Source organism: Myotis lucifugus, unplaced genomic scaffold (genome assembly GCF_000147115.1).
Source record: "Myotis lucifugus unplaced genomic scaffold, Myoluc2.0 scaffold_286, whole genome shotgun sequence".
Taxonomy (NCBI): Eukaryota; Metazoa; Chordata; class Mammalia; order Chiroptera; family Vespertilionidae; genus Myotis; species Myotis lucifugus.
The window spans coordinates 955,711-968,084 of NW_005871334.1; positions in this window are offsets into that span (position 1 = coordinate 955,711).

Sequence of the window (12,374 nt, forward strand, 5' to 3'; positions counted from 1 at the left end):
AGCACTATTAAAATTATTTATGCTTGTCTAATTAGGATAGAAATAAATCAGGACACATCAAATAGCATGCACAAAATGAATATCAAAAGGTATTTTCTATATCAATAAGTGCATGCAGGACATTGAAAATAATTCCATGAATCCAAAACGGAACAATAAGCAGAATAACATTTGTTCCTTTTTGGATCCATGAAATTATTGAATACTGTCTTATAGTTGTTTAGCATCTCTTTTTATAGCAATTTATCTGTATTAAAAAATCATATTCACCATTAAATGATACAAGTGCCATAAATAAATAATTAAAAATAACATTAAAATTGATGTCTTGGATATTTGTTCATCTAATGTTGTTTTCTCCTCTAATATAAAGTATCCGCACCCCCCCCCACCACCACCACCAAAAAAAAAAAATTCCACATTAAAGAGCACCTGAAAAGCACCTGAAATAAGTTTAAATATATTTTTGGGGAGAGTTGTTTCATGATTCATAACATGCAGTTATTTGAGCTTCTTTAAGTCTAGATTAAAATTTCCAAGATATTTTCTTCAATACTAAGAAAACCCCCTCACATTGCTTATCAACTACATTTACTGGTAAGTGAAAAGTGATTTTTTTTAAGCTTCCTTTTTGTGTCAGCTGACCCTGCTAGAATATCTGTATTTCATGCTGTGTAAATAGGACCTTTTTTTGTACTATTTTCCTCAACATTTTCTACTTTAGCCCTATCTGGAATCCTAGCAACAGGCCACTTTGCTATGTGCTATTTCTCTTTTTGAGCAAATAGCTTTTAATTGTCAAATAGCAGAGATTCAGAAATTAATGTTATTGAAGGTTTGACACCAAAACATTTAGCGACCAGGATCATCTATTTCTCTCTCCAAAATCTTAATGAAAACCTTCTTATTAAGTCATTGAAGCATATATTTAAATAATTCAATATAATTTCTATATTTAAAAAATGTATGCAACTAATATGGGAATTTATTATGGAAAAAAATTGAGCAATACTAAGCAAAACTATGTGAATGTCTAACCTCAGCTGATACATTTCCTGTTTTCATATTCAACCACAGATCATTAACAGTTAGGTTTTTGTTAACTTGGTCCTGCCTCTATGCATTTAACAAACATAATTATGCACATATATCTCTTCAAATACACATTTTTATTTATAAAATAGTTATATTCTAATCTGACATGTACCTTTAAGATATTTTCAAATCAGTAGTACTTGACATAAATATATATTTAATAATTGTTACCTATACTTTTGTTACTATGTAATTTTAAAAATGGGGTACACTTATAAAATCATTTGTTTCTCTATCATAGGTTTTTTTAGAATATAATTGTTTGGATGACAACTACATTTGCAATAGTGATATTGAAGCAGGAATTTTAGGGGTAAGATAGGACAGGTTAAGGAAATATTAGAAATTTTGGAAATTGGAAGGACCATGAAGGAAGCACAGGGCTACAGAGCAGCGAAAGGTATATTTCCATAGAATAGGGGAGCTGGAAAGCTGCAACAGGTACATTTCCATAGAATGCGGGAGCTGGGAACAGCAAAAGATCTGTATTTACAAAATAAAGAGAAGGAAGCCCTTCATTCAGGAGGGGAAGAAGAAAGCCCAAAGGGAATAGGAAAACAATAAGGAAGGAGGTGTGGGGGGAGAACCTCACATGTCCCATGTGAGGTTCAACCTTTGAGCCTAGGAGTTGCTATAGTAACCAGTCTAAGGGAATATTGACTTATCAGAGGGGATATGAAGGCACCAGCATCTGCAGCCTTTATAAGCCCTTATAAGCCCTTATAAGCCATAGGGAAAGGAACTCAGTGGGACCCTTTTCTGCCTCCCTACTTGGGAGTCCATTCTGTGGGTGTCCCAAGTAGATCCTGGGAAAGGATCTGGGGTGTTTATCTAAGGCGTCCCTTGAGATAATCTTTAACCGTGCAGGTATGTGACATTCAAGTAGTTGCTAGCGAAGAGGCTACTCTACGCAAGCAGGACCAAGGGCAGGCCTAGGACCAAAAAGACCAGAAGCTTTAATTTTAATTTTGAGCGTACGCAAAATAATTCAATTAATTGCCGCAGGAATTACACCACATGAAACATAATTGGTTGCAAATCACACAGCACTTTATTACTCATACAAGTTCCTGATGCTGCGGGTGCAGGCTTAATGGGGATCCCGGTGGTGCCGTCCTCTAGGGTCTGACAGCTGGGCTGGTCCAGTCCGGGTGCAGGGGGCCGGCATTCCTCAAAGGACGTGCCTTTGTGGCTGTCTCCACAGGCCTGCACTTGGCTGGTTAGGACCCCCATTTTTAAAGCCTATACCGCACCTGCAGCAGTTCAGGTGGCTATCAATGAATTATGTCAATTCACATATGTTAATATCAAACAGGGCGAGGGGCTACATGTAGTTATCTAGGAAGAGTACATCACTCACTCAAATGGTTATATTGACAAGTCACTCTAACTCAGTTACTAAAATTCAAATCCTTATCTATGAGGTACACACGCTTCAAGGCAGTGGGGAATGTTTCCTTAATATCACACTTTAAGTTTCAAGGAAAGTTAACTCAAACATTTTAAACCCTTCTTAACATTTTTTAGACATTTTTAAAGCATTTTTAAACATTTCTATATTTTACTACAACACATATGTCTCTTGCGCTTTGAATATAATATGCGTTGGTGGGTGTATTTTTTGGAGGGGCGGGGTTTATCCTTCTTGGTGTTATCTGAGCATCCTGTATCTATAGTTTAATGTCTAACATCAATTTGGGAAGTTCTCAGTCATTACTTCTTCTGTTTATTTCTCTCTTCTATTTCTAGTATCCCCATTATGCATATGTTACACCTTTATTATTGGTACCACAATTTTAGGATTTTCTGTTATGGATTTTCAGTCTTTTTTCTCTTTGCTTTTCAGCTTTCGATGTTTCTATAAAGATTTTGCAAGTTTGGTGATTCTTTCTTCAGGCATTTCTAGTCTAATGAACACATTAAAGGTATTCTTCATTTATGTTATAGTGTTTTTGACATTTCTTTTTTATTCTTTGTTAAAATTTTTATCTCTCTGCTTACACTGACTATCCATTATTGCATGCTGTCTATTTTAGCATATTAATCATAGCTGTTTTTTTTATTTATCATTATTGTTGAAAATATTATAGATATCCTCCCTTTCCGTTCATCAACCCCCTTTACTGCACTATTGTCCGTGTCCATGGGTTATGTATATATGCATATAAGTTCTTTGGCCAATCATAGCTGTTTTAAATTTCTGGTCTGATAATCCCCACATCCCTGCCATATCTGACCCCAGTTCTAATGTTTGATCTATCTCTTCAAATTGTGTTTTGTGCATTTTGTATGCCTTATAATTTTTTTTTGATAGTCAGACATGGTATTCTTGGTAAAGATAGCTGTGGTTTGGTAATGTGGTGGCAATGTGTGGAGGAAGAGGAAACATTCTATAATCCTATGATTAGGTCTCAGTCTTTTAATCAGCCTGTGCCTCTGAATTGTGAACTTATGAATGTTTCTCATTTTTTTACCATTAGGTGATACAGAATGTCTAGAGTAGACTAAAGTTGAGTGTTTCACACACACCCTCACCCTGGTTGACCCTGAAAAACTCCAATAATTTAGACTCTGATAAAATTGTTTCTCTTGAGTGTAGGTCCTGATAAAGAAAAAAATAATGCTCTGGCATATTTCAAAAAGGTATCTTTTAGCCTTTCTCTGTGTGAAGCACAAGGGAATTTTCTCCAGTGTTGAACCTGGTCAAACTCTTGGAGGTTAAACTCACAATAGCATGGGGGCCCCTGATGATTGAGTTCCTCCCACTGGAATTTTTAACTCTCAGGCTTGTTCACAGTCAACCTCCAGCAATTTGTCAATTACAGCTTCGGTTTTTCTATTCCAGCACTGGTCTCCAAAGATGTTCTTTGCTTGTGGGTGTCTGCTCTACTGAGGTTTAATTTCTTGTATTCACTTACATGTCTCTATATTGTTACAGCAGATTGCCCTGTGAGATTGATTCTCTGAAGAATCTAAGAAGCATTGTTGATGTTTTTAGTTTGTTCAGCTTTTTACTTCTTGTTAGAACAATATGGTAATTTGCATGCTGGACCATTAACTGAAAGCCCTTCACAGACATTTTTAAACCTACAATTTGTTTTAAAATATAAAGAAGATATAGTAATAGAAAATATTAAGAATTACATCAAAATACTGCTCTTGACTTACCATTTTCACTCTTCCCACCTGTTGCAAATGAAGTGCAATCTCAGACAGTCACTGACATATTATTTCAAACTTTTGTATCATGATATAATATCTATGCTAATTACCCACCTTTGAAGCACAGAAAAAATATGTATTTTTAACATTTTTTTACCAAGCCAGTAGATTATAAAGCTAACACACACACACACACACACACACACACCACAAAAAACAACAACAAATAAAAAACACAGGGGGTGGAAGAGGATGCTCATCATTTTTTTAAATGAAGTTGGAAAATGTTTGAGGTATAGGATGGATTATATTTTTTGTTCAGTCCTTCTGTTGTTAGTGAGTTAGAAAATGAGATAGGCAGCAGCAGTAAATAGATATCACGGTATATTTTCTCCATGTCTTTTCCCTTCAAAATGGACGTGTGTCACAGGAGTATATTTTGGGATGTGGGTGTGCTCCCTCCAGCTTTTGGCCATTGTAGTAAAAATCTAACTTCCATCAGACTAGCTAGTAGGATCAGCAACCTAGACAGCAGGGCTGCAAGACACATTTGCCTTTTATTGGTCAGTTTCTCCTCAATTATTTTTGTTTTGTGTCCCAAGACTGACTTCCTAGTAAAAGATTATGCTTTTCTCTAGCACACTTTCTTGCATTCAAATATCTTTTGGTTAGAAATTGTCAGCAGAGATTAAATTAACTTCTTCAAAAACTTTTTCATCCCATCCTGTGCCATTTTGTGTGGAAGAATTGGAGTCCAAGCAGAATAGTTCCCATCTCTCCCGTATGCTACTAAGACTCCAATCCAAGCAGAATTCACTATAAGTGGTCTTATAGTACTTTGTGGTTAAAGAATGGGCTTAAGGTCAGCCTGCCTGTCTTCCAGTCATAGCTGTACCACCATCTAATGTTAAAATCTAAAGCTTGCTAGTTACTGCTACTCATGCTCTTATGTCTACTATCATTTCCTCAGGGAAGCAGTCTATTATACCTTATCCCAGTAGTATTTTGTTTATTCCATTTTTGCATAAAAGTTTGTGTGACTATTAAAAAGTTCCCTTTCTCTGTTAAACTATAAATGTATGAAAGTGGAAACTGAGTTTAGTTTATGAACATTATATCTATCATCAATTATCAGCCACTAGCAGGCACTCAATAAATATGTGTTGAACAAATGAATGCATAACTTCATAGTTTAAAAGCTTGTTCTTACATAGAATCTAGTTATTATTACTATTGTGTTGAATTTATTTGATAGATGATGTATTAACTTATATGTGAACATTTTTCAATATAAACTAACATGGGTCTATGTGGTTTTATTGAAATATTTTCTACATGATAAAAATAAAATATTGATGCCTATCTGAAGACATGTTAAATGTATTTTAAGTAAAACAAACTGAATTTATAGAGAGGATATCATAAACTAAGAAAACAAATTTAACTATTGACAGAGAGATAATGACTAAAATATTTTCAGAGGAGCATATTAGCTATTGTTTTCTTTGAAATAACATAAGGCATTAAATAAACTTTCAAATTAGGTAAAACACAGAGAAAATTACTTTTCCCACTGAGTGATTTACAAGGGATTTATTTCATCATTACTGTTTATTGATATAACTCAAAAATAATCTTTTTTAAAATATTGATATATTCTTTTGTTAAATATATATCCTTCTATAAATTTTGCATATGTGTTTTATACCATAGATTATAACCATGGTTGTTAAATTTTTCTATCAAAGCACCATTAAAATTTGGTACATAGTTAAAATATATTTGAATAGTTGTGTTTTATCTTGAAATATTTCGACAAATTAGGTCTTCTAACCATAATAAATAACATTTTTGTAACATCCTCTAATGAATATTTTAAGGACATTCCATAAAGTAAATTTGACACTCATGGATCAAATTGCTACACATTTATCCTCTGGCTTCTTATATTCATGAACAATGTCTATATATGTGAGTTAAGACATTCCAGGATATTATATATTTTATACAGAAGAGAAATCTGCTTAGAGATATTTGACCTTTACACTATTTTTAAATTCTTTATTTTTCAGTTACAGTTTACATTCAATATTATTTTGTATTAGTTACAGGTGTACAGTATAGTGATTAGACAATCATATACTTTACAAAGTGTCACCCCTGATATTTCCAGTACCCGATGGGCACCATAGTTATTACAATATTATTGACTATGTTCCCTATGCTGTACTTTACATTCTCATGACTATTTTGTAACTACCAATTTGTACTTTCTTAATCCCTTCAACTTTTTTTACCCAATCCCCCAGGCCTCCTCTAGCAACCATCAATGTGTTCCCTGTCTCTATGAATCTTTCAATTATGCTGGTGCATTTATTTATTTTTCTTTAGATTCCATATATAAGTGAAATAATCTCTGACTGAATTATTTCACTGAGCATGATAGTCCCTAGATACATTCATGCTATTGCAAATAATAAGATATCATTCTTTTTTTTGGCTGAGTAATATTCCATTGTATATATGTACCACAACTTTTTTTTAACACTCATCTATTGATGGGCACTTGGGTTGCTTCCATATTTTGGGTATTTTAAATAATGCTGCAATAAACATAAGGATGTATAAATTCTTTCAAATTAGTGTTTTAAGTTTCTTCAGATATATTCCCAGAAGTGGAATTCCTAGGTCAGATGTCAGTTCCATTTTTAATTTTTTAAGGAACCTTCATACAGTTTTCTATAGTACTGCACCAATCTGAATTCCCTCCTGACATTCACTTTTATTTCAGTAACTAGAGGCCCAGGGCACGGATTTATGCACCGGTGGGGTCCCTTGGCGTGGCCTATGGGGACCTGGGGAGGAGCCGCTCCTGCTCATCCCGGCCCTGCTCATCCCAGTCAGCTGAGCGGCGTTCCCACTGTGGGAGCGCATTGACCACCAGGGGGCAGCTCCTGCATTGAGCATCTGCCCCCTGGTGGTCAGTGCACATCATAGCGGTCGAGCAGTCGAGCAGCCAACCGGTCACTTAGGCTTTTATATATAGAGATATATTCAGAAAAAAGTGACTAAAATTTAATACCTTTAGAAATGTCAAGCTTGTGAGTATTTTTTCTGCTGTAATTTTACTTCTCAATTGTTACCAAAAGAATACATTGTCATACATGTGTTAAATTTTTTGTTAAGGGTCTATTTAAGGTGGAAAGCTGTGTTCTTTAACCCATATCTACCTAGCTACAGTAAGTATAATCTATTTGTGTATTTGTATGTCACCTCTATCAATTTATAAAAAGCCAAATCATTGATTCAGGCTTTTATACTGACAAGTTATGACAATGAAACAGAGAACACAGATACCATTTATAGCCAGAGGAAGAGTATAGTTGGAAATATTTTTCTTTCAGGATCGTCATTTAAGATATAAGAAACTCCTTGTGTTTTACAATCATGAGGTTTATAAAAATCTATTATGTCATCACAATGAAGAATCTTAATAATAAAAGGCTAATATGCAAATGGTCATTATGTGTGATCAGCAGGAGGCTTCATCCCCCGCCTTGCGGGGTTTGACAGGAGACCTGAGGCTGCATTCTCCACCCAGCAGGGCTTGACGAGGGTGGGGCCAGCCAGGTCTGGGTCTCATGCAATTTCCAGGCACACGTGGGTGGGCAGGGACTTGACTCTGGGTCCCACAGCACACCTGAGACTCTGACAGGAGGGAGATTTTCATATACATTTTACTAATTTTCTTTCATCTCTGACACTTCTATTATAGAGAAAGGGCAAATAGCAATATTAAAATATTTCCTCTAATTAATTCCCTTTTAATGTGCATGAATTTCATGCACCAGGCCACTAGTGATAACATATAAAAAGGTCTTTGAAAAGTTTTGGTTCATGGATGTAGAAATAGTCTAATCTGAAATATTCTCTCAATTTCTAAATAGTGTGTCTTTCCTAAATTTTTAAAATATTCTCTATTGTTTCCCGTAGGGTGACCCTATTAAAAGAGACCAGCTGCATTAGCCACAGGGAGTTTGATTTGCCTGACTTGGTTGTTATTCATGGCATTTGTAGGCTATTTTCTATAACCTAACAAGACCCTGCAGGAGTCAACATCAGACCCAAGTCCACCTGAAAGCTTTTTTTACTCTCTGGTTTGAAAAAAATTGACACATTGAGCTCTTACTTTTTATCCATTTCAACTTCAAACTCAGACCTATAAGATCTGGGAAATTGATTAAGTTTCATTAGTCCTGCTGTTTTTTCTAGGTCATTTGTCTTGCCCACGCTATCTGATAAGACAAGGAGCTTAGGTGGAAGGGGATAAATAAAGCAAGATGAGGAAAGCAAAATCCTGCTTTGCAGCATATGTGTTATACATAACAATCCCTGAGGTAGACTACCTCCTATGAAATTGACATAGTTATGAAACTTCTTACCATTGGGTTAATTACAATCTGAGGCAGAATTAAAGATTATTCATGGGTATATGGTCATTAAATATCACAACACAGCTCATGTATACTTGTGTATAGTTGACAAACAATTGGATAACTGTCTTAATTCCCAAAAGAAACCTTACTTAAACTTAAAGATTATCTGTTGTGAAAGGAGGCTTGCATATAATTTTGAATGATCTTTTTTTATTATTTTAAATTTATGTTTTAATACTGCTTCAATTATTTCCTAATCATTTTCACAATTTTAGGAAAGGCATAGAAAAAGGTAAACTACATTTCATAAATATAGATAATTTTAAAAAGTTTAGTAAAATGACTACTTCATCTTTTGATTATTGAAGGATACAAAGTACTTTTATCTTAGACATGAATGTCAGTGGGGAAATGATCAACAAGTAGAAATAAATTTTTGTTGGTTATAGTTAAACATATGGGCTGTTTTATCATTCAAACAATCCCTATGTAATCTTTGGTGGTTTAATGAAGTGATTAAGTTTGTCTACCTAGACATGCTCAATAATTTTATCACATTGATAATTAAGAGCTCTGTATCAAGTAGGAAATATAATATTTGCTTATAGTTATCAGAAATATTAGAAATTAGATTTAAGGGTAAAAAAAATTATGTGCAAACAGTTTACAGTATCTATTCAAGTTTCTATACAAACTCATTATTTTCAAGTCCACTGAATTTAGAAAATTAGTTTTAAAACAGAGTTGAGGCTGATATTTATGTAGGATTAAAAAGACTTTTGTCAAAGGTAAACTTCTAAAAGTATTTTTGGTGGGGTAAACCAACTGTAATCATAATTAATGTCAACAGAAAGAACTGTATAAAATTATATTTGTCTATCAGAACAGTAAAACTGACTAAACAGTGGTTTTAAGAAGTTGGTTTTAGATGTTAGAATAGAAGTTGCCTATAGAGAAGGATATCAATCAGGATGGAGAATTGGGTGGTAGATACATAGGAGTATGCATCTGTAAAAAAGCCACTAAGCTAAACACTGAAGACTTGTAGAACTTGTTATGTATTTAACTTATACCCCATTAATTAAAAGTAAAGAGAATAAAAAAAGAAAAAAGAACAGAATTTATGTATTCTTGAGCAACACTTTCAGCATTACCACAGAATACCACGGTCTCTGGGATTGTCTTAGTTGCATTATGTTTGCGCTGCCTTCAGCTGGCATGTCTGCATTCCAGACAGAAAGAGGGAGGAAGGAACAAACTGGGTGGGTATATGAAGGTGTTGGTGAGTATCTTAGGGAAGAAAAACTTTTCCAGAATCCCCAGCATGCTTCTGTTGAGGTTTCTTTAGCTGATCCTAGTCACACTGGCAAATCTTGCTGCAAGGGAAAGTAGCAAACATATTTTTCATTAGATTCATTTCTTCTTGTGTAGGGAAATGACCTCTGTTAGTAAGAAAGAACAGAATGCATATAATGCAGACAGTTAGCTATACCTGCCATACCAAAACTGTATGATTTCATTAAAATTATGATAAGAACATATTGTCTGAGCCAGTAATGGATTAACTGTATGGAATATATATGTGAATCATATATGCCATCTCCTAATGAATTTGGATTAATTATGCAGTGAATATCTTGTTTTTAATCCTCACCCAAGGAGAGAGGATATTTTTCCATTAAATTGATTGGGGTGACATTGGTTGACAAGAATATATAGGTTTCAGGTATGGGTTTCTATGTTACAAGATCTGTATATTGCACCAGTTGCCCACCACCCAAAGTCAAATCTTCTCCTGTCGCCATCTATTAGGACCCTCTTCTCCCAACCACTTTCCTTTTTTTATTTATTTTTTAATAAAATTTTTATATATTTTATTGTTTTTTTACAGAGAGGAAGGGAGAGGGATAGAGAGTCAGAAACATCGATGAGAGAGAAACATCGATCAGCTGCATCCTGCACACTCCCTACTGGGGATGTGCCCACAACCAAGGTACATGCCCTTGACCGGAATCGAACCTGGGACCCTTCAGTCCGCAGGCAGATGCTCTATCCACTGAGCCAAACCAGTTAGGGCTTTTCTTTTTTAGAAGGAGTGGAGAGGAGGGAGGGAAGGGGAGAAAGGGAGAGAAAGAAGAGAGAGAAACATCGATGTGACAGAGACACGTTGATTGGTTGCCTCCCACATGTTCCCCAAGGTGGGTCAGGGATCGGACCTACAATCCAGGTAGGTGCTCTTGACTAAGAATAGAACCAATAGCTTCTGGTGCTCAGACCGACACTCTAACCACTGAGCAACACTGACCAGGTCACATTTGAATGTCTTGAAATATCGTTTCCTTGAAACTATTTTATGATTCAATTTTTAATCCTACCAATTGGTTGTTCCTCTGCTAGTTTGACAAGTGACATGTCTGTGTTAGTGACAGTTTTTTATTTATTTTATAGACTGTTGAGGGATAACCAGGCAATGGCAAAAGCAAGGCGATACATACATGGGCATTTAAGCACCAAATCATTTTTTCATGAAAAACTTTTCTAACGTGCACAGTGATCCTATAAATTCATATGGTTGCAGTACTTTTCTTCATTTAAAAAATGCTTGGATTTTATTATTTGAATTAATGTACAGATATATAGACAGCATTCAAGGTTAAAATGGCAATGAAAGTGTCTCAAAACAGATGACATACAAGAATAGGTTTCAGATTTATGCTTCCATATCATCTGCCAGTCTGGCAGCATAATTCCCAATCCTCTCGACAGAAAATTTTTCATTTGAAGCCAGCTTCTGTTATGTGATCTTTTCCCACTGGCAGCCGATGTGTTAAAAATGTACTCTCTGGGAGATGGACCAGAGGCAGGTGCACAGGTTTTGATGTGGAAAGCTGGGCAGGTGTTACCCAGAATGGCATGTATTCTCCTCAGAGGGACCCATTGAAATTAGATGTTGATCAGAAAGACAATGCTCAAATTATTCTAACATGCATATAATTATTTCTTATTGTGACCTTGCTGTAATTTGCATACCAGAAAATACATTCAAGCCATGCTAACCATCTGAACTATGATGTTTCTGGTTCTGTAAAAACATGAAATTGTATTTCTAATATTTTGCTGTACTTATGCAGTTAGTGAGAGAGTAAATTAGCTGCCTCCATTTAAAGGAAAACACAATAATAGCTAAAGTCACTTGTAATTTTCTGCCTAATAAAATACCATTGTCTAGCCAGCCGTGGGCAAACTATGGCCCACGGGCCGGATCCAGCCCATTTGAAATGAATAAAACTAAAAAAAAAAAAAAGACCGTACCCTTTTATGTAATGATGTTTACTTTGAATTTATATTAGTTCACACAAACACTCCATCCATGCTTTTGTTCCGGCCCTCCGGTCCAGTTTAAGAACCCATTGTGGCCCTCGAGTCAAAAAGTTTGCCCACCCCTGGTAGGCATTTTGCGGCATGTGTTCAGCTCTTCCTTTCATCATTTTCACAATCTATGTGATTTCCTTTTCCAAGCACATGTCCTCTGTGCAGAACTTACTCAGCTTATCCCAGGTTCATACTGCATCTTTTTTAAGGTGATAAAGTTTTTCAACTTTGGGGATTTAATTGGACTTCTACTAAGTATGCTGCTAGCATGTCACATAGATTATGTGGTATACATTTTAAAATGAATAA